The following is a 21,982-nucleotide window of genomic DNA, read 5'->3' on the forward strand; positions in this document are numbered from 1 at the left end:
TATTCCCTTGCATAAAGCCCTCTAGAAACCTCGAATTGCGTTCAGAATAAAATTGTGTTTCTTACTTAACATTACTTACACCTCTGGCTGTGCCCTCAGCAATCTCAGTCTCCTCTCTACCACTCTCTCTCCATTTTATATCCTTAAAGAACAGAGCCTCAAAAATATTTGCCTGAGCACTTCAGCCAAGGTTGAGACTCACTGTTTTATTTTTATTGTATTTCTACATGAAATGAAAACATGGTGTGTGGTGTGGGATGGTTTTTCTTGTTGTTGTTGGGTTGTTTGTTTGTTTGAGATAGAATTTCGGCATAGCCTTGGCTGTCCTGGAACTGACTCTGTAGACCAGGCTGGCCTTGAACTCAGACATCTGCCTGCCTCTGCCTCCCAAGTGCTGAGATAAAGGCATACATCACTACATCTGGCCCATTCCTTATTTTTAAATATATCTTTTACTTATTTAGATGATTTCATACATGAGAACAATGTATCTTGATCATATCCACCCCAGCACCCCTTTCCACTTTCCCAGGCTTCCCTCCTTCATGTCCTCTCTCTTTTCTTGTAACCCACTGAGTTCCATTAGTGCTGCTTGGTGAAATGTTGGTTGATCTTGTTGGCTTAGTCTTGTACATGTTTCAGGCAGATGTGCAATGAAGGACCATGTCATGTCCGCAGGACAGTGTTGCACAGTGCCCCTTCCATTCTCTGGCTCTTAGATTCTTTCCGCCCCCTCTTCTACGATGTTCTTCAAGTCTTGAGAGTTGGCGGGGATGATACAGATGTTTCCACCAGGGTTGGATACTGCTTGTTTTTGTTGTTTATCTGCTAATGATCTTTGACTCTCTGCATCTTCCCCCTCCCACATCTCTTTCTGCATCGTTCACTCCAGTATCCTACGTGATACGTAGGTGGCCAACAGCAAAATGTTTGCTGAATTTATACATTTGATTTTTCCCCCTTACCTGTCACACACACCAGACTGATTGTTGTAATGGTTGTGATGGACACTCTTGTTTTCTCTTTTTCTCAGACCCACTCTTCTGCAAGCCACAGATATGAGAATAATTGCTAAGACTTGCTTTCTAATGGCTTTGTTTCATCTAATTAAACGACAGCCTGATTCCCTTGTCCCAAGACAGGGTTACTCAAAGTTCAAACTTAAACACTAGCATTATAGAAAGATAATAAAATTACTTTTCCTCCCCTCCCTCTTCCTCCAAACCATACCCTTTCCTTTATTCCCATGAGTTCCATATTTTCTTACTTTATTTTTAAATTGTCCAATAAAATTATATATTTTATGAAAGACATTTTGAAATGTGTTTACATAGGAAATGGCTCGAATAAGCTAAGTAGTAGTATCTGCATTTGAATATTCAAAATAAAATATATAGTTATTAGGTATAGTCACCATGATGTACAATATCCCTTGTGAACTGACTCTATCTAACTGAAATTTCCTATTCATTCTCCGTGTGTGTGTGTGTGTGTGTGTGTGTGTGTGGTGTCGATGTGTGGTGTGTGTGTGGTGTATGTGTGTGTGTGTGTGTGTGTGTGTGTGTGTGTGTGGTGTCTGTGTACCCATGCTTACACTGTAAAGGCTAGAAGTCAATGTGCTGTATCTTCCCCTCTCACTTTCTTTTTTTTTGTTTTTCGAGACAGGGTTTCTCTGTGTAGCTTTGCGCCTTTCCTGGAACTCGCTTTGTAGACCAGGCTGGCCTCGAACTCACAGAGATCCGCCTGCCTCTGCCTCCCGAGTGCTGGGATTAAAGGCGTGCGCCACCACCGCCCGGCTTCACTTTTCACTTGATCTTCCAAGACATGATTCCTTAGGGAATCTGGGGCTGATTGGCTAGAATGACTGGCCCACAAGCCACCGGGATCCTCCTGTCCCTGCTTCCTAAGGCTGGGATTATAGGTGCATGCTGCCATACTCATCATCTTTTTTAAAAATGTGGGTTCAAGCCGGGGCAGTGGTGGTGCACGCCTTTAATCCCAGCACTCAAGAGGCAGAGGCAGGTGGATCTCTGAGTTCGAAGCCAGCCTTGTGTACAGATCAGGTTCCAGGACAGCCAGGGCTATACAGAGAATCCTTGTCTTGTGGGGTAAAAAAAAAAGAAAAAGAAAGAAAAGAAATGTGGGTTCTGTGACTGTAGACTCAGGTCCTTGTCCTTGTGCTTGTACAGTAAACACTTGACCTTGCCATCTTCAAATTTAACCACAATATCCCGCCTGGTAGTTCTATTCCTTAGTTCTATAAGCTCAACTAATATAAATTTCACATGAGATCCTACAGTGTAAGTCTTGGCTTATTTCACTTATTAAAATGGCTTCCAGTTTTATTCATATTGTCATATTCCATGTTTTCTCAGTACTAATCTCCTCTGGGTCCGTTAGAAAATCCTTCTCTTGACCTTCCTCCCCCATAATTTTGTACATTCTATTCTTGGGATCATGTATAGAAGGTGCTCAATAAAAGAGGACTTTAACATCTGTAAAATGGCTCCTAAGTCCAAAGTAACAGAATTGAGGATTTTGCTGATGGGGGCGTGTTTCTGAGGTTGGAGGATACTGGGTTAGATTTCAGTCGCTGCGTAACAAATTATCCTTGCTTACTGGCTGAAAACAGCTGTCAATTATTAGTTTTCAAGGTCTCTGCCAATCAGGAATTCAAAAGTTCAGCGGGGTGCTCTGCTTGAGGTCGACTCCAAAGCTGCAGTCTCTAGTGGGGCTGTGGTTCCCTGCTGTCTCCATGAAGGCTGCAACAGCCCTTTCAGCATCCTTCAGTTGGCTCCTCTCTAAGGCTCCTCTATCAGCGGACTGACATCCCCACGACGACGTGGCTCCTGGCTTATCCTGGTGCAGACGACTGAGGAGAGACCAAGGCAGAAGCTGCCTTTATGACCCACTGCTCTTCAGACACTTTTCTTTCCTCTGTCATATTATGTTTACCCACAAAGACAAGTCCTGATTCAACGCAGAAGACTACAGCTAAGCATGGATGTCGGCAAGGAGAATCGTCGGGCTGTACCCTGTGCTGGCCACAGAGGGTTCGTCAACCAGGCACAAGTGCAACAAATGCACTATGCAATGGAAAGTGACTTAGACTACAGCACATAGTAGGAGGTTTGCAGAAAGGGCAGTTTTGAGGGCAACTTTTGGCCATGATAGTATTCTCTAAAACTAGTTGCAACTCATGTCCCATCCCCCCCATCCCCGCCCCAATTCTGACCTCTTTAATATCCCGGGGGTGTCTCCCAATAGAACTACAGGCTGACTAGAATGGTTTTGGGGGTCAAAGGGCAGACATCCACTGGGGAGGACAGAGGTGTCAATTCTGAGCCAATTTTATTAAGGGAGATAACATTCCCTGGCAGCGCTGCTGGGATGTTTCATGCTCCATTGACCAGGACCAAGTAACTCAATCATGTATAAAAAGGGCATTATGCAGCGAAGCCATGTATTGGTAAGCATGTTCAATGCATGCTTTCCTCCACAAGAATAAAATTCCGGTGCCCCTTAAAAGACAGCCTTAAAAGACCTTTTAAGAAATATTCAGGTAGATTTACAGATATTTTAGTATAAATGTTTAATGTTAGTGAGACTGGGAAACTCTCCAGGGACCCAGTATCAGCATCCTTTCTGTCTCCTCCCTAAAGATGAGGGATGGCTTGATTTAGGTGCTTTCTGTAATGCTTATCACTGGCATTTCCGAGTGGCCCTGCCGTGGTCCACTTAGCCAGGTGTAGGAAAGAATAGCAGAGAAGATGAAGGATTTATGAACCTAGTTCTTTTCCCTGACACCTGCTGATCAGCAATGAATGGGTTGGAAAGTGAAAGCCTATCACACCTGTTCTCACACATGTCCACAGGTTTATGGAATGCTCACACTCAGAATGAAGAAGTGAGCGAGAAAACAAGGAGTGTGTGCACTTGTACAGATGTGCTCTTTGTTGAATAGTCTGCTACATTCAATTGTTTTGAAAAACAAAATCTCAGATCATTACAATTTTCCAAAATGTGACTTTTTTTCCCTTTTTAACGTATGAGCAGTCTTCTTGTTCAGAGAAAGGACAGGGGTTTATCGATATAGTGGACCGACTTTTTTTTGGGGGGGGGGGAGACAATCTTCTAGGCCTTCAGTTTCCTGATCTTTCTTTGCCCAAGGCTAAGATACTGAAATAAGGATTTATTAAAATTAACATACTTGCAATTCTGGTTGGGGAGAGAGATTTATGGGCTTGGTTCTGAGATCTTTACTCACAGAAACTCTGTTTTGGCAGAAATCTTTGGCACAATGTTGTCTCATGTAGAAGCCTGTATCTTTGGGGACAACTGGAGCTAATGCCACTTCACCGGATGCCTCCGCATTCTGCAACACTCACCCGTGTCAACCGATCGGGACCAAGCCGTCGCTAAAACTGTTCATTTGCTTTCTTGAGGCGAACCACGCACACCACACACCCGGTCTACAGCCCACGGGTGTCATGGATGGGGTAGCCATTTGTCACCCCTGGGTGGGTGAGGTCAAGCTCCTCAAAATTGCTGCCTCAGGGAGGAACTCTGTGAGGCGTGTGTCTGGATGGGGAGAATGATGACTTAGTATTTATTTTCCAGGTGGGTGAAGTCAGGACAAGCTTTGTTTAGGCGACCATCGGCTTCCCTCGCGGAGCCCGCAAGACGCCCATCCCAACCGCTCCTCCCTCCGTCCCGCTCCATCCAGGAGGTGTGGGACCCGACCGTGGAGCTGGGGTGGCAGGGATGACGCCGCGGTGGAGGCGCCGGGGCGCCGCTCCTCGCCCCTCGGGATGCCAGGCGCTCACACGCGAGGTCGCCTTGCAGCCGCGCGGGCCAGCGCGTGGAGCACGGGGAAGTCAAGGCCGAGCCGGGGGTGGGGGGGGGGCGGGGTCTGCGCTAGCGGTTCCCCGGGGAGGGCGGGGCTTGCGCCGGAGCGCGCGGGCGGGGAGGGCGGGGCTTGTTCCCCAGGGGGGGAAGGAGGAACCGGCCGGGAAGGGGGGGGGGCGTGGCCCGCGCCGCGCAGCCTCAGTTCGCCTCCTGAAAATTTTCCACTGAGGCTGCGGGGCGCCAAGGCCGGCGAAGCGCGGGCAGCCGCTGCGCGCATGTGTTCTGCGCAGCCCGCCTCGGCTCACCCGGCGCCCACGTGACGGTGATTCACTCGCTCGGTTCCGCCTTCCTCCCGGGCGCGTGGCGGCGGGAGGGATGGAAGGGACGGGGTGCCGCCGCGGGGAGCCAGTGAGACGAGGGGGAAAAACCTAGGCATCCCCGGACGTCGGGGCTGGTCCCGGGTGCTTGGAGGAAAAGCCGCGCGGGGACGCGAGGCCCGGCGCGGTTTGACGCGCGCGGCGGTGCAGGCACGTCCCGAGGCGACAGCGAGGACAGCCGCCCCGTGTGCAGGTGCTCGCACGCGTGGTCCTGACGTGGGCAGCTGTGCGGTGCAGAGCGTGTCGTGTGTCCCCCCCCCTCCACCCCCACCCCGCACTCCTCCAGCGAGCAGGGGTCCCCGGGCGCTCGCAGTGGTCACGTTACATCCCCAGACCCACGAGGAACGCCCCGAAGCCTCGCGGGGTGATTCCAGATGGCTCCCAGTGAGGATTTGGAAAGGGCATACCGAAGAGTATGGCACTCCCAGGCTGCTTGGTCGAGGAGCCATTACGTAGACACCCCGCCCTTATCTCGGCCCTCGGGAGGAAGCATGCAGTACGGCCATGCTGCGGCTGTTGCCCTCGTGGCGTTTTAGATTCTTTCTAGTAATTGTGACCATTTTTCTTTTGAGTCATTCCATCAAAGTCTTGGAAGGGGAAGGAAAAAAAAAACCAACAGGGAAATAAACACAAAGACAACACACACGCCTCTGAATTAGGAAATTAATATCTTGTCTGCTGACTTTCCTGGCATGAGGTCTTCAAGGTGATATGCTGTTGAGTTCAGATTTCTTCACAGATGTGCCCGGGGCCCTTTTCTGTCCCCCAAGTGGAGCAAAGGACAGAATGATGAAAGTTGCTGAACCTGAGGGATGTCTTCTTCCCACATTTGTTCTAACTTCTCCTGAACTATGCATTTTATTTGTTTGGTTTTTAGAATTTCCTGGAATTAGAAGCATTGTAATTAATGAGACTAGATAATACTTAGTCCTCAGGGTAGACACTACTTCAAATTCCTTATTGTTTCTCTTTCCCCCCCTAGTCAAGGTCTTACATAGCTCATGCTATCCTTGAACTTTCTAGGTAGCCTTGGATGATCTTGGACTCCTGATCCTCCTGCTTCCGCCTTCCAAGTGTTGGTGTTACGGGTGTGCAACACAGGCCCCAGGCTTTCAGATCCCTCATAGATACGCGTATTTAATTCATCAGCTCTGTGAAGCAGGGACTGTTTATCACTCATTTACCTATTACAAATAGAAACACGAAGCTGGGCATGGGGGTGCACACCTTCAATCCCAACACGGGAGGCAGAGGCAGGTGGATTTCAGCCTGGTCTACAGCGTGAGTTCCAGGGCAGCCTGGGCTACACAGAGAAACCCTGTCTCGAAAAATCACACACACACACACACACACACACACACATACACACACAGAAATATGGAGAAGTTAGCTAACTTGCTAAGGTCATACAGCTTGTAAATAGAGCAACCTGATTTTGACTCCAGACTGTCAATTAAATCTATGCGATGTTGCTAGCCTAGAAGAATTTCCTGGAGGGCTGCATAGGGTAACTGTTAAGAGCACACTGGCTGTTCCTGCTGAGGACTCAGGTTTGATTTCCAGCACCCATGTGGCAGCCCACACCATCTGCAATTATAGTTCCAGGGAATCCAATGCCTTCTTTTGTCCTGCTCGTGCACCAGGCCTGTATGTGGAGCAAAGACATACAAACAGGCAAAACACTAATACAAAAATAAAATAAAACAGTGCAAAGAATTTCCTATTAATGGATTTAATCGTATTGAAATATTTAAAGTTACATTTTCGTGTGTTTTTTTCTCTTTTTATTAGCCTTTCTGAAGTTTATTTTGGAGAAATGTCTAGATTTAATTTGGATAGAAAAATCACAATTTAAAAAAGAACTCGTGAAGAAATGATGTGTTACAAAGCAGTATTATGTTTTTCTTATGTGGAAAATTATTGAAGTCTCTGACCTGGGAACTTATTTTTCTCCAGGGACGCGTTTGTCTTCCTGTAACTTCAGCTTCTAGCACATGGAGAATAACCCAGGAAAATGAGGCACTTGGATTTTCGGCATTCAATAAATTTATATTGATTGATGTGTACTCAAGAAATGAGCACCCTTGAAAAGGTCAGTGATGTAATGCCAAACAAAAGGGAAATTTCCATGAGAACATACATATGAGATAGATTCAATAGGCAGATAGCCTTTTCTTTTCTTTCTAGAAGTTTCTTTTCCTGACTAGCCTAGGCTGGGTTTGAAGTCTCTTTTGTGTGCTGGTACCTTTAGAAGTTTTAACCTCAGAATTTTTGTTTCCTGTCCATGGGGCTGATTAAGTACCCCGAAGGGCAGGCACACATGCTCCACATGACGTCCTGGAGCTTACCACAGTTGTCTGTCCTGAAGTGACAGGAGTTACCGGGTCCACAATACTTGTTGAAAGGATGAGTTAACACAGTTCATCAGCTTGGTCTTGTTAGGGTATAGTGTAGAATTCACTTCTAACCGAAACCACGAGGGGAATGTCCTCATGAATGAAGTCCTTGCTTAGTTTTGGTTCATTATGACTCTCACCACCCCAACTTCCCCCTTCTTCACACATCCTTGTTTTCTGGTTGTTTCGTCTGTCCAACTGTCCATCTGTCCACTCTTTTAGCCATCCATCCTTACCTCAGTAAGTAGCTGATGTTGGGGATAACTATATCCAGTCCGTGTACGTCTGACTTCCTATGTTGTGTTTTGCAGATGACAGCTCTTCTTTTACGTGGTGGTTTTTAAAGATCTTTATGTGTGTGTGCTTGAGTGTGTGTGTGTGTGTGTGTGTGTGTGTGTGTGTGTGAATGTGTGCGCAGTGACAGCAGAAGTCGGAAGAGGGATCCGATCCCCTGAAACTGGAGTTACCGGCAGTTGTGAGCCACCATGTGGGTGCTGAGAACTGAACCCAGGTCTTCTGTAAGTGTAGTAAGTGCTCTTAATGGCTAATCACTCTCTTCAGTCCACGCCCCCCATGATAGTTTTTGATGTTTGTTAAATAGGAAAAGCAATCTCTGAAAAAAAAATTGCTTTTTCTGAAAAAAATTTTATGCCCAATTACTTAACTTCATTTCAGCTCCTAATCACTGGCTTAAGATTAGCTACAGCCTATGGGCAACAGCTATCTATAACTTATACTCACAAATTGGTCTTTAGACCAGTAAAGCCAGATTTTTTTTTCTATTGCTCAAAGAGACTTGATTATGGATGAGTTAAAACTAAAACAAAAAATTAAATTCTTCATTAGCACTAGCCACATTTAAGAGCTCAGCACATTTAAGTATTTTTCTTGCCCATTTTCTATTGGGCAGAGCTAATAAGTTACAAAACCAGCAAAAAACTATAATTTCATTAGCTTATTTATTTTAATTTTAAATGATAGTTTTGTGTGTGTGTGTGTGTGTGTGTGTGTGTGTGTGTGTGTGTGTGTGGCTTGTGGGGGAGAATATGGAGAAAATGAAGTATTCCCACAGACTTGGAATATTTGGGCTTTTAGTTAAATCAGTTTGTGGGAGTTACATCCTTCCAGCACATTGGTTGTGGGGATTAAACTCCGGTCATGAAACTTGGTGGCAGCTACCTTTACCTGCTGAGCCTTCTCACCGGTTCTTATTTATTTTTTTGAATGAGGGTCTCATTGTCCAGGCTGGCCTTGAACTTACTCGGCAGTGGAGGAAGACCTTGAATTCCTGATTAACCTGATTTTACCTCCTGAGTGCTAGGACACAGATGTGGGCCACCAAACTGGGTTTATTACCTTAACTAGATCACCATTCCTAACCCATGTTTGAATGCTCAGCTTTAGCACCTTTTAGAATACTACGTTTGTAGTTTCAATGTCTGTTATCTCATAGAGGACCACAGTTGTCCCTCACAGTGGTGTTTTAGTTAATGCGCAATGAAACATATTCAGGGGGACTAATGGTTTCAGAGAATTCTTCTTTGTATTCTTTTTTTTTTTTTTTTTTTCTTTGTATTCTTTTCAAGTGATTATTCATCCTAATTAATCCTTTGTGAATCAGTTTTCTCTCTCTCTCTTTTTTTCCTGTTTAAAAGTACTATAGTGGACTTGAGTCACTGTACAAGTTTGACATTCATTAGATTTGGCTGTGCCTTTTAAACTTACATATTGAGAAACTAAAATACCCGGCAGTGTTGGTAAAGGACAAATGCCAGAGAGTTTTAGACAGACCAAATATATATTTAATGACATCATACATGAATGCAGACGGCTCTCAACTTACAAAACACCCTACTCAGAAACAGCCTAAATATAAAACATACTGGGTACCTTTTTAAAACTTCAGGGCTGGAGAAATGGCTCAGCAGTTAAGAGCACTGGCTGTCCTTCCAGAGGACCTAGGTTCAATTCCCAGCACCCACACAATAGCTCACATTCATCTGTAACTCCAGTTCCAGGAGAGCTGATGCCCTCACCAAGATGTACGTGTAGGCAAAACACCAATACACATAAAATAAAAATAAATACATCTCAGCTGAGTGTACTGTCACATGCCTGTAATCCCAGCACTTTGGGAGACAGAGGCAGGCGAATCTCTGTGAGATCTAGGCCAAACTGGTCTAACTAGTGAGTTCCAGGACAGCCAGAGCTACATAGGTGAGACCCCGTCTTGAGAAAACTAAAAAATAAATAAATAAATAAATAAATCTAAATTAAAAAAAAAAATAATCCCTCTTACTTCCAAGATACCCATTGTACGAAGAAATTAGTAGATTGAAAAGTAAGGCCAGTAAGATGGTGTTTGCTCACCAGTCTGAGGACTTGGGTTGGATCCCTGGAACTCACATGGTGGAGGAGAGAACCACTTCTGAAAGTTGTGTGAGGACCTCCACCTGGCTAGGTACACATTCCCCCCCCACACACACACTCACTCACACTCTCATACACACACACTCACAGACACACAACACCCACACACACTCACAGACACATACACTTTACAAAAGGTTTAAAAATTGTAATTCGAGCTGCATGGGTTGAGCTGTGGTGGTGCAACGCGGAACCCATGGGAGACTCTGGGGAATCTGGAGGTTATTTCCACACTAGGGCCCATTTGCTTATGTGGTAACCCCCTGATAAAATTAGTTTAGTTGTAACTCCACCCCACACCCCAACCAGGGCACTCTGCTTCCTGCTGTGTGTACCCAGGCTCCTGTCTCTTTAAATGCTCCAAGTTCAGGAGTATTTCAGCTTCATTTCTGTCATTCTGGTTCTGTGGCTTTGGGTAGGTTTGCTAGTTTCTTTGAGCTCTAGCTTTCCAAACTGTAAAATAGGAGGAAGAATTAAAGAAATAATTAAAATGTTGATTTAAAAAGTCATAAATTCAAGAGGTTGTGAGTAATCATAGAATTTGATTATTATAAATCATCCTAAAAATCTCAGACCTGCCCCTCTTCCATGATCAAATGGCTCTTAGTCAAATGCGTGCCATAGGAATCTGGTCCATCAAAAAAGCTTCTGATGGCTTGAGTTGTTTACCATTGGAAAGAGGGCCCTTGGGTAGGTCAAAGATTTCATAAAGGAGATAGATGTAGGCAAAAACCAAAACAAAACACAAAACCAGTTCCTACTGGAAGGCACTTTGGGTAAATAGCGCCTTTTCCTTTAAGGAATGGAAAAAGCTTGCGTTTTCTCTCCACTTCCTCCCGTTCCATTGATTATTCCTAAGGCTAGCTTTTCTACTCTACATTCAGAAATTCATCTGACAGAGCATGTTTTGAAAAACTTTGCCTGGCTCACTTTGATTTTCTAGTTGTCCTTTGCTGATGGAGCTGCTGTGAAGGGCACGTTCACAGTATAGTCGGCTGCTGGAGGGCAGTGGTAGGAAAGTGGTGGCTGTGTTTACAGCGGCTGTCTTTGGCCCCCTCCGAGGCAGAAGCAGCAGAGAGCTTGGATTCGGCCAAGTCAGGCAAACTGAACAAAAACCCAAGGCGGGCGATGGGGGGAGGTGGAAAAGGAGGCAATGGTGGTGGCTGAGCCTGACACTGAAGGGAATGATGGGTAGTATCTATAGTTCTGAGTACAGGGCATGTATCAATCATTTACTTCTTCGACAGTCTTAGAGCCAAGTACCACAGAATGACTGAGGGACGGTGCCCAGTGTCACACAGTGGCGGAAGGGAGACCTGACTTGGCAGTTGGCTCTGGAACCTGGCCTTTTGACGGTTGTACTAGCAACCCTCAAACCTTCTGGCCTCAGGAACCGCTTGCGTTCTTCAGAGTTTTTCAGGGCCTCAAGAGTTTTGTTGATGTTCGCTGGATTAGAAACTTAAGACTGAGGAAGAAAAGAGTTAATTCATGTAAACACAGCAATGAACTCTCGCTGACATAAATAGATGAAAATAGGGTGTATTCTCATGCTTTGTTCAACCAAACTCAATAGACTGGATGTTCTCTTCCCCACCCACACTCATAAAACCTTTGAGTCGGGTCTGGAGGGATGGCCCACGGCTGAGAACACTTGCTGCTCTTACCCAGCATCCCACTTGGGCTCCCAGGCCCCACGTGGGGGCTCACACTGTGTGTAACTCCAGTTCCAGGGATTCTGATGCCCTCTCCTGATCTTTGCAGGCAGGCATGCTTGTGGTACCCATGCATCCTTGCAGGCAAAACACTCAAATACATGAAATTTAAACAAAAAAAAAAAAAAAAAAAAAAAAAAAAAGCCAAAACAAAAACCCAAACCTCTGAGTCGCAGGATAAAGTCTAAAGTGGGGAGGATTCTGAATTATGGATGGATGCATTTGGGGCTAGAGAGGCGGATCACGTACTGTAAGTTGAACTGCTGGTTAGCGGCAGGAATGGAGGTCGAAGCTGGCTGGGTCTCTCGCCTGCTCTTTCCCACTCATGTCATGTCATGGACATCCGTGATGGAACTTCTCAACCATTAAAGAAACTCATTCTTACTAGAGGACATGTGAACTGACAATAAACTCTGTAGTCAATTCACGCGCCCCATCAGTGCCATTGTGAAAATTGTCCCCTCCTCCCCAGGTTACTGTTGGTTTTAAATGCGGTGCTTTTACTGTGTGAGGAAAGGTCACGAGGCACGCACACATGACAAAACCCAGTATCAGAGCTTTATTGGGAGGAGGTGGGGGAAGACAGAAGAGAGTGACCAGGCCTGTGAAGGACGTGTGAGGGGAAGAGAGAGAGAGGTGTGTGTGTTGGGGGGAGGGGGGGGCGCAGAAGAGAGGGGAGGAGTCTGTGACCAGCTTTTTTAAGGATTTCCCTGCACATGCGCGTGTAGGCTTACAGAGCTACGCCACGCATGCGCAGATTGTGTGACCAGGCTGCGCATGGATGATGTAAGACATAAGGCCGCTTATTGGCTACTGAACTGCGCATGTGCGGTCATGCAACTGGAGGAGTGGCAGAATCCTAACAGTTACTGCTTCTCCAAAGCTTGATCTGTTCCCTATTTTTTTTTTTTGGTTTTTCGAGACAGGGTTTCTCTGTGTAGCTTTGCGCCTTTCCTGGGACTCACTTGGTAGCCCAGGCTGGCCTCGAACTCACAGAGATCCGCCTGGCTCTGCCTCCCGAGTGCTGGGATTAAAGGCGTGCGCCACCACCGCCCGGCCTGTTCCCTATTTTGTTAGGACTTGTTTCGACTTTGCATTGCCCTTGGTTTCACAAACAGTGAGGAGATGGGTTTGATACTGGAAAGAGGGTAAGACTATGAGAGCTGGCAGCTCTGTGACATGTGAGGACACCGATCAATCCCCTATATCTGCAGGATCTCCCTTTCCCAGGGATGAGCATATTTTGGTCCCCAGGTTTCCCAGATGAGCACATTCCTGCCGACACAATCCCCGGACAAACTGTTCTGGTGTTTGACCTTGCTACTGAAGAAGGGTGAAGTCCAGGACACACACACACACACTGCAGTAGGGGGTGAACCATGGTTGCCCGTGAGAATACCTCATTATACAACAGTTCCAGAAGAAAGTAATTCCAGATGTGCCATCAGCCACTGCCCAGAGCTTGTGCTTCCAACCCATTAGGCTAAAATCCATTTGCAGAATTGGGAGAAGCCCAGAAGTTAATTAATGCACTAGTAATCCTTAGTCACTTCAAAAATATTGATTCTCCATTTACTGTAACTTACAGTATTTCGAGTTTACTTCAAACGAGAGGATCTTGATTGAAGCCATATAAAATATGTGCACATATACAAGTGTATTCTCACACACGTATCTTTGACAATAGGTAAGAAGAGTTCATATGGCGAACTGGCTTAGATGATTAGGTTCTGCTGTCCTGGGAATTGCACTTAGAAAAGTTAGCTTTTGTATCTAAGAGAAAGTAGTCACTGTGATTCCAAAGAGTCAGTTTCGTGTGTAGGTCCTGGCTAAGGACCTCACTCCTTTAAAGAAGATTAAATCATTTTCCTTCATGATCTTTGTAGCTTCAGGACCAAAGGTGGTGGATGCCTTTTCTGATTACTTACATTTTTGAGAGTATGGGATGTTTGTGAGAGGCTGTGTGTGTGTGTGTGTGTGTGTGTGTGAGAGAGAGAGAGAGAGAGAGAGAGAGAGAGAGAGAGAGAGAATTTTACTTTGCTTTCAAATAATTCCGGTTTGTCTGAAGAAATTGCGTTCTCTGGTGAATCAAATGGGCATGTTTTTAACTGATCTCTAAGTGTCTTAGTTGACACTATATCTTAGTGTGTTCCTTGATAGGATGCTAATATGTGACTTCAGGGAGGAGCACTGGGTAACGTAGTCTTCAGTGGCGCCTGTTCATTGTGACTAGAGGGGTTCCTACAGAAAGACACCCAGATGTGCGAGGCTCTCGGTCTGGACTTGATACCTGCTGCTACCTTTCCTTGGTTGTGTGCTTTGGTTTCACAAACTCAAAGAGTGGGGACTAATTCTTGAGGGTGTTTGAGCTTCCATTAGTAAAGAACGTGCCTAGATCTGGCTGTGGTGGTGTGTACTGGCAACTGTAGAGATGGCAAATTTAAAGCCATCCTGTGGCCACATAACGAGAGCCTGCCTGAACAGAACTAAACGTTCAGCTCTTTGCTCTGTATGACTCTTAGCTTAAATAAAAAAAAAAAAAAAAAAAAAAAAGGATTCAGAATTTGTCTTTGGTATGTCAGAGGTGCTGATGTCCCTTCACAACCACACACCATGTTGTGATTGAAAGTTAAAAGAAATCAGAATTGGTCTTTGGAATGAATTCTCCTCGGGGCCTCTGCTGGAGGTTAAGAGGGTAGGGGAAGTATAGCAGTGGTATGCTTTGACCTTGACTCAAGACTCAGCATGGTGGGCAGGTTTGGGGGATGGGTGGCTTACTGCCAATTCATAGTGTTTACAGTGGGAGAGAAGAGACTCTTGTTGTCTCTGGCTAGAAGGGCTATAGTCTATGTGTGAATTGTGCTGCATTTGCAGGGAATGAAAAATTGTGGATTTCCTTTGGTTACCACCCCACCTCCCACCCCGGCCAGGAGCCTCTGCAATAGTCTGTGATGGTTAGTTTGGTGCTGGAGACTTTTGCTCAGAAGGTTGCTTTCCTCCTGGCTCACGCAGCCCCCCCCCCCCCCCCCCCCCCCCCCCCCCCCCGCCCATCCATCCCAGCGTCCAGGGAGTGGTGGGAGCGTGCAGACTGGCTTCCTGGTGCTCCTCCACCCAGGACTTGGTGAGGGTAGACAGCACACTTCCTCGGGTGCAGTAGTTGTGAAGGCAGGTGCTGCAGCTGAGCGTTAACACTGCTAGTTTTCCTCAGTCTCGGGCTTCGTAAACACTCTGATCCGAAAAAGAGCTGGTGACAGTTTGTCATGGAATCCAACCATGAATATTATTTGTGTTAGTTAACCCCCGAGGGTATTGCTGCTAGCCTAGGACTTCTGCTGGAGTCTGATTAAGCCGTTTAATTTAGGAGAAAGGCAGCAGAATAGGTCCTTTCAGCTCTAAGTCACATTTCTGTGATGCTATTGCCGCTTCCCGTGCCTTTATACTCTTAGATTTTAAAATACGCATTTGATTTCCGGTGGTTTGCAACTGTAGTGGAAAGTGAGAACTTAGAAAGGCCCCGGCTAATGCTGGTCAGTCTACGGACCCAGAATCACGTCAGGAGCAGCCTCACGAGGCTTGCGGATTCTGGCTTCTCTTGTTTCTCATCTACTGTTTCTTTTCAGTATTATCGAAGTTAAATTCCTCATTGGACATGCAATAGATTAAAATCACATTTAAGTTTGGACTTACCCAGCACAGCTGAAAGTCTTGGTTCTTAAACAGGACCTCCCCAGATCCCTTCCTTGGTTTTGGTGGCCCCAAGGAATTGGGAGATGCAGCGAAGCTACTAATTTTAGTGTCGTGCCCCCCCCCCCCCCCCAAGTCAGTGGAACGTCTCCTGTGGGAAGGCACTGAGCGAGTTTACTAGTTCAAGGTGTGTTTTGTCCCATGTTTAGGCGCACCGGGAGAGCTTTTCCGGATCGGCTTTTATCCCTTTCGTTGACTTTTCCCTTTCCTGCCCAAATCCTGTCCATTCTGGATCGGGCAGCAGGAACCTTGCTGTTTTAGTTACTCCTAGTGTTCTGGCTTGCTTTCCGTCGCTGTGATAAACACCCTGCCCCACAGCAACTTGAGCAGGAAAGGGTTCATTTCAGCTACAGCTTGTGGTCCCAAACAAGGGAAGTCAGGGCAGGAGCCTGCCGGAAGGAACTGAAGCAGAGGCCGTGGAGGAATGCTTCCTGACTTGCTCAGCTTGCTTTTTTATGTGCATTTGTGTTTTTACCATGGGTGTCAGGGTCCTCTGAAACTGGAGTTAAAGACAGGTGTGAGCTGCCATGTGGGTGCTGGGAATTGAACTCAGGTCCTATGGAAGAAGAGTCAGCGCTCTTAACCCCTGAGCCATCTCTCCAGCCCTCAGCTTGCTTTTTTGTATAACACAGGACCACCTGCCCAGGAGTGGCACCACCCACAGGGAGCTGGGTCATCCCACATCAGTCCTTAATCAAGGAAATGTCCTACAGACTGCCCACACACCAGTGTGATGGAGGCGTTTTCTCAACTGACGCTGCTTCTTCCAGATGACTCTAGCATGTGTGAGGTTGATTCAAACAAACAAACAAACAAACAAACAAAACACCTCACCAGGTCACATGATATAACTCTACCTCTAGTAACACTTGTTCCAATTATCAAACTTGAAAAAAAAACAATTAGTTAATTATTATGAGGGGGGTCTCATTACCTAGCCCAGGCTAGACTGAAACACCAAATCATCTTGCTTCAGCACCCTGTATGCAGGTATGACAGTCATGTGCCACTCATGACAGCCAACTTTCAAACTTTTATCTAAAGCACCTTTCAAATGTATTACCAACTTAAGTAATATGATCTTTTGAGATGGCTATGACAGTTTTCTCTGCTTTTACAAATTAGAAAACTGAGGTTTATAGATCGGCATACTGTGTTCTCCAAAGGCTATAGGAAGAGAATGAGACCTTTCACTTTTATTGGTTAAAAATAGATGTGTCTATGCATGTGCTGGAATTTTAAAACAACTTTTGATCACTTAGTTACGTGTGTATGGTAGTGTGACCTAACATGGGAAATATCAATAATTTGTCTGGACTTATTTTGAGAATCTTTGTAATGATATAACATTCTTAGGGTTTTCAGCTCAAATCGCTCTGTCTCTGTCTCTTTCTCTCTCTTTCTTTCTCTCTTTCTTCTCTCTCTCTCTCTCTCTCTCTCTCACACACACACACACACACACACACACACACACACACACACACACACACAGAGGAAATAATATAGAGTAGGAGGAAATCTCTGCCTCTCACTGGTGAGCATTTCACTGGCACCAACATCTGCAAAAATAAAGTTTAGTGAAAAGATGAGCCTGCTACATTGCCTGCTTCTTCCTGCAGAGCCTAATTTCTACCAGCCCCTACAGGAACAGCCAGCCTCGGTCACCCTGCCTGGGACAGAGACGCCCAATACACAGGTGAGGAAGGAAGGGAGGAAGGAGGCAGAGGGTTGGGTGAGTGGCCTGCCCTCTGCTTTGTGCCCTGTGCTGTGGGACTGCTTCTTCCTTGCCGTTGCAGTCCCAGGCTGCCCTAAGGGTCTGTCAGTTCCACTGTAGCCTTTGAGGTCTCGGATGATTAGCCCCCATTCCTCAAAATCTACTGTGACGGAAGAGTTTTCATAACTGATGAATACATCCTGTAAATGCATTTCTACACAGAATTCACAATGGTCTTTCTTTAAATAGTAAGTGCTAATTGAATATTTAATAAGTCTTCTAATGTATAAAATGAGATGTATTGATATATTATGGGTAGCATAAAATATTAGTTATTACTGGATGCATTCAGTTCTGTTGACAAAGAAAGATGAGACTTGATGCCCTGGAAAGATAGATGTTTTTGTCAGGCGTATGAATAATCTAAATACATTTCACAGGTCTATAAAGAAACTGGTATTCTTTTTAAGTAGTAAATATTCATCTGCACTAAGCCAATCTTTTTATAATATGTATTCCCTCGAGCATAGGGAACATGGTAGCTCTTCCTAACACTGGGAAAATGTGTGGTTGCCTTGGCAACAGCATCTTTGTTTCTGCTTCCAAGTACCACCAGGTGATTTTACGTCCAACAGCTATAGCTATGCAGCATCTGTGTCTCCACCGAGGAAACAAAATGCATTCATGCACCAGCTCATGGAGGCTATAGTAAGAAACAAGCTTGCAAATTTGGGGAGAAGGAAGAAATGAAGAATTCTACATGTCAGTGGAGGCTATTGAGCTCTTTTAATGTTTTATTTATTTTTATTTTATGTGCATTGGTGTTTTGCCTGCATGTACGTCTGTATGAGAATGTCAGGTCCCCTGGAACTGGAGTTCCAGTCAGTTGTGAGCTACCATGTGGCGCTGGCAATTAAATCTGGGTCCTCTGGAAGAACAGCCAGTGCTCTTAACCACTGAGCCATCTCTCCAGTCCTGGCTATTGAGTTTTAAAAGCCCTAACTGTGCAGTCTTGGAAGCAGGCCCAAAGCAGCTAAGACCCCTTCTTCAGGCCTGTAGGCTTGTGAGACAGATCTCAGAATTCTGAATGTTCACATAGACTCAGTAGCCTGTGAACATTTTCTTGCCCTTGTTTGAAATGTATTACTTTAAGTGGAAAGTGACACTCCATCTTAGCAGACATCTAAGCCCTCTGTCCCTGTGTCTTTTGCTGGGCCAAGTAGAGTTATATGAAGAAAATAGTGTCCACAGTTCTGTTGTTTCTCAGTGCTCCTAATTTCCCCTGCAGTTTTGAGTGCTTCTACAGATGTTTTGTATTTTAAAAAAGATTTATTTTTACTTATGTGTCGGTGTGTGTCTGTGTGTGGGTATGTGCATGTATGTGTAGGTGCCCATGGAATCCAGAAGAGAGCATCAGAACCAATGGAGCAGTTGTGAACTACCCAGTGTGGTTCTGGGGACTGAATTTGGGTCTTCTGCAAGAGCCTAAGTGCTCTTAACTGCTAAGCCATCTCTCCAGCTTCAGGAACTGAATGATTAAAAAAAAGAGGGCGTGATCAAGTGGGCTGGGGTCTGCTGACTGGGAAGTGGCCCAAGAACTGACCGACTCCAAGATGTAGCAACATGGACGTCATTGGGTGACTTCAACAAGAACCATTTCCATGAAGTAATGTGGGTGAAGGCTGCTTAGGTGGTCTTCCAGAAGGAATGGAGGGAGCTGGACTGGAGCACCTGGAGGCTGCCTGTTAGTCAAGCTTTTCTTTAAAAGGGAAGAGAAAGGAGTGGTGGCTGGAGGTGTGTGTTGGTCAGGAGAGCTCTGTGCGGAGGAACGTTTGTTCGTTGGGATGATCTGGTAGAGAATAATAATGTGATGCTGTAAGAACAGAACAGTGCTAGAGCAAGGGTGGGCTGCACCGTGCAAGGGTGGGCTGCACTGTGCAAGGGCGGGCTGCACCGTGCAAGGGCAGGACTGCTTTGAGGTACGAGTGTGGGCTCTTCACCCATGTCTCCGAGGGAGGCTGGGGTCTGGACCCCAAGGCCTGTGTTTGCGGGGAACATAGGTGTCTTTCCATGTGGCCCCTCAGGCCTTTGCCCACAGTGGGTGCATTGCGAGCTGAAGGTGCAGATGGCTTTTCTATGTGCGACATGCCCTCAGTATGCTGCATTAATGGCCAGGCTTTGCCTCCCTCTTGAAGCCACGCACAGACGGACATGTTCTCCCCGCTCTGTTCTTCACCTCACCACCTTGTTTTGCTAAAGTAAGCAATACCTTAACATCATCCCAAAGCTTTTGAAACATTGGCTCACTAACAAAAGTTCACCTGCTGGTAGGTGATTGAGCAGGAAATTCAACCCAGTTTGTTGCTTTCTGGGTCCTGTCACAGTTGTCAGGTTGGAGCAAGGATACAGGGAAGGGGTATGTTGTTTCCAAAGACCCTTAAGACTCACTGTCTTTTTCCAGCTCTTCTCTGCATCGGACCCCCTGGTACCACAGGGATGGTTGTGTGAATGCACAGCCTGTTAAGTTGCACAGGGATGCCTTAACCAGATGGAGGGGCCTTCAGGTGTGTGCAGTGCACAGATGGTCTCATCTCTGCATTTGCTGATTAAGGGCCTTGGTGCATCAGCAGAGCATCGGGTATGCTATTCTCTCTCAGTACTTCTTCCACCCTTACCTTAAAGTAACTGAACTTCACTCTTTCTTTGCATTCTTTAGCTTTGGGAAGAAGTAGAGTTCATGTGCTTGTGGTCATTGCCACGAACACGAGACTTGAACTACCCAGAAATCATAACAGGGCCTCTGATCTGCCTCTACAGCCACTCTGCTTTCTTTAGTTGTTTATGTTGGCATGTTTGGTTAAGATTTACATCTAGAAATTTCTACATTCAGCACAGGAAAACATGGACACACAGACAGGCAGACAGACATGGGCAGGGGAGCCTATTGTGTTCATTTTTGGAGGGAGCTCTAAGAGAAGGGGCGTTAGGGTTTAGCCTGAACACAGCTCCTTGGTGTGGGAAGGGCGACCACTGCACTTCTCGAATGGAGTCCCTGGGGTATGGGGCTTTGACATAGCTCAGGCCATTGCTCAAAATCTGCTAGCCAGGGTGTCCGTTCCAAGTGGCAGTTGTTCGCATTTGCACGGACACGGTGTGTGTGCAGTCTCTGTAGACTGGTTTCTCATAGCCTGGCTGGTAGTTCAATCTCCTGATTGTAACGGGAAGTATTATTAAAGAGATTCATTGACACAGGTGGAAAGAGAGGGTACTTTAAGAATGGAAACAGTACCTGTAGCAGAGTATATTTAGATGATACTTCAATATGCTTTAAAAATTAAAGTTTAGGTTAAATGGTATTTTGAAAAAAAATTAAGCTGGGTATGGTGGCACACGCCTTTAATCTCAGGACTCTGAAGGCAGAGTAGGAGAATCTCTGAGTTCGAGGCCAGCTTGGTCTACAGAGTGAGTTCCAGGACAGCCAGGGCTACACAGAGGAACTCTGTCTCAAAAAACCTAACAGCAACAACAAAAACTTAGAGTGTTTGAATATGTATAAAGGAAATATTTTCAGAGCCATCATTCTGATGCTCCTATGATTCAGAAGCCCTCCTTCCCCCAAACATTTCAGAGGGAAAGGTTCTTCATTCCGTCCCTTCACAGAACGATTGCTCAGGTGGATTTGCTGGCCTTTGCGATCTCTTGCCCCCCACCCCCCCACCCCATCCCCGCCCCCAAAGCCCTCTTCCTTTGTGGAAACAGGCAGGGGATGCGGAGAATCAGTCATCTGAAGAGTCAAATGACTTTAGGAACATGTCCATATATGCTGATTGGTGGGGGTGGGGTAGAGGGTTAGGTGAAAGCTGGAATTAGTAGATGAATTATGGGTTTATTTGGATCCTGGGCTGCTCCTGCCCCAGTCAGAGCCAGCAAATCCTGCAGCCAGCTTCAACACCGCCACTGTGTCCCACTCATATAAAAGTTCAGGCCAAGGTACTAACCACAATCCTCCCTCCCTTGGTTTTTCATACAAAAACTATTTTAAGATCAATTTAAATGTCAAACCTTCAAGCACTTTGAACAGAAGAGGCTTCAGCTCCTTCAGTTCGCAGCAGCCGAGCTAAGAAATTGAAAACAATTCTGATGAGGGTGCAAACGCTTCCAGAGGTCTCATCTTCACTGAGCTCAGGTTTCAGAAGGAAACAGAACTGCTGTGCTGGAGGAACAGGACAGAGGAGGACCGAGGAAAGACCTCATGCCCAGCCGAGGCTCCGGGCCCAGCATGAGGGCTGTGGAGGCCTTAGGAGTGTGTCAGTAGACATAGTGCCCATGCTGTTAGGGTATTCAACGTGGACCTAAAGAGATGCAAAGGGCCACCCCAACACACTGATGGGTGTACCCCTAGCAAGTCTACAGGAAGAACATGGCACCTCTCCCAAGTGTTTTTGTTATGTTCACATTTCAGGTTAAATGCACACTCGGTGTTCATAGTCTCGGCAGGAGAAAACAGTTTTAATCAGCCCTGGACAGCTGGAAAACTTCCTGCAGGGCTTCTAGAAGGTTCTTCAGTCAGCAGATGTTTATTAATAGTAGAAGACAGGAAGATATACAAATGTGTCGAACTTCAAAGACCTTAAAATGTGGGAATATTCTTTAGGGAGTTTGGTAAGCAGAGAGTTTAAGAGCGCTTTCAGGGGACTGTGTCAAAGCAGAATGTCATAAAGAACAAGCAGGCTGAAGTTGCCAGATGGGAAAGTTTGTCCA

General features: G+C 46.0%; 1 long non-coding RNA gene across 5 annotated transcripts in view; it reads left to right on the forward strand.

Moving 5' to 3' along the window:
- The first annotated feature begins 5,045 nt into the window (after positions 1-5,045).
- Positions 5,046-21,982, forward strand: part of LOC128117010 (uncharacterized) — a 166,227-nt gene continuing 149,290 nt past the window's right edge. For all 5 annotated transcript variants that reach the window (XR_008220669.1, XR_008220670.1, XR_008220671.1 and 2 more), the window contains exons 1-2: positions 5,046-5,418; positions 7,182-7,317. This is a non-coding gene — a long non-coding RNA (uncharacterized LOC128117010). The remainder of the gene's footprint in view (positions 5,419-7,181; positions 7,318-21,982) is intronic.

This window comes from Peromyscus californicus, unplaced genomic scaffold, assembly GCF_007827085.1.
Source record: "Peromyscus californicus insignis strain IS unplaced genomic scaffold, ASM782708v3 Scaffold_20__1_contigs__length_68692818, whole genome shotgun sequence".
Taxonomy (NCBI): Eukaryota; Metazoa; Chordata; class Mammalia; order Rodentia; family Cricetidae; genus Peromyscus; species Peromyscus californicus.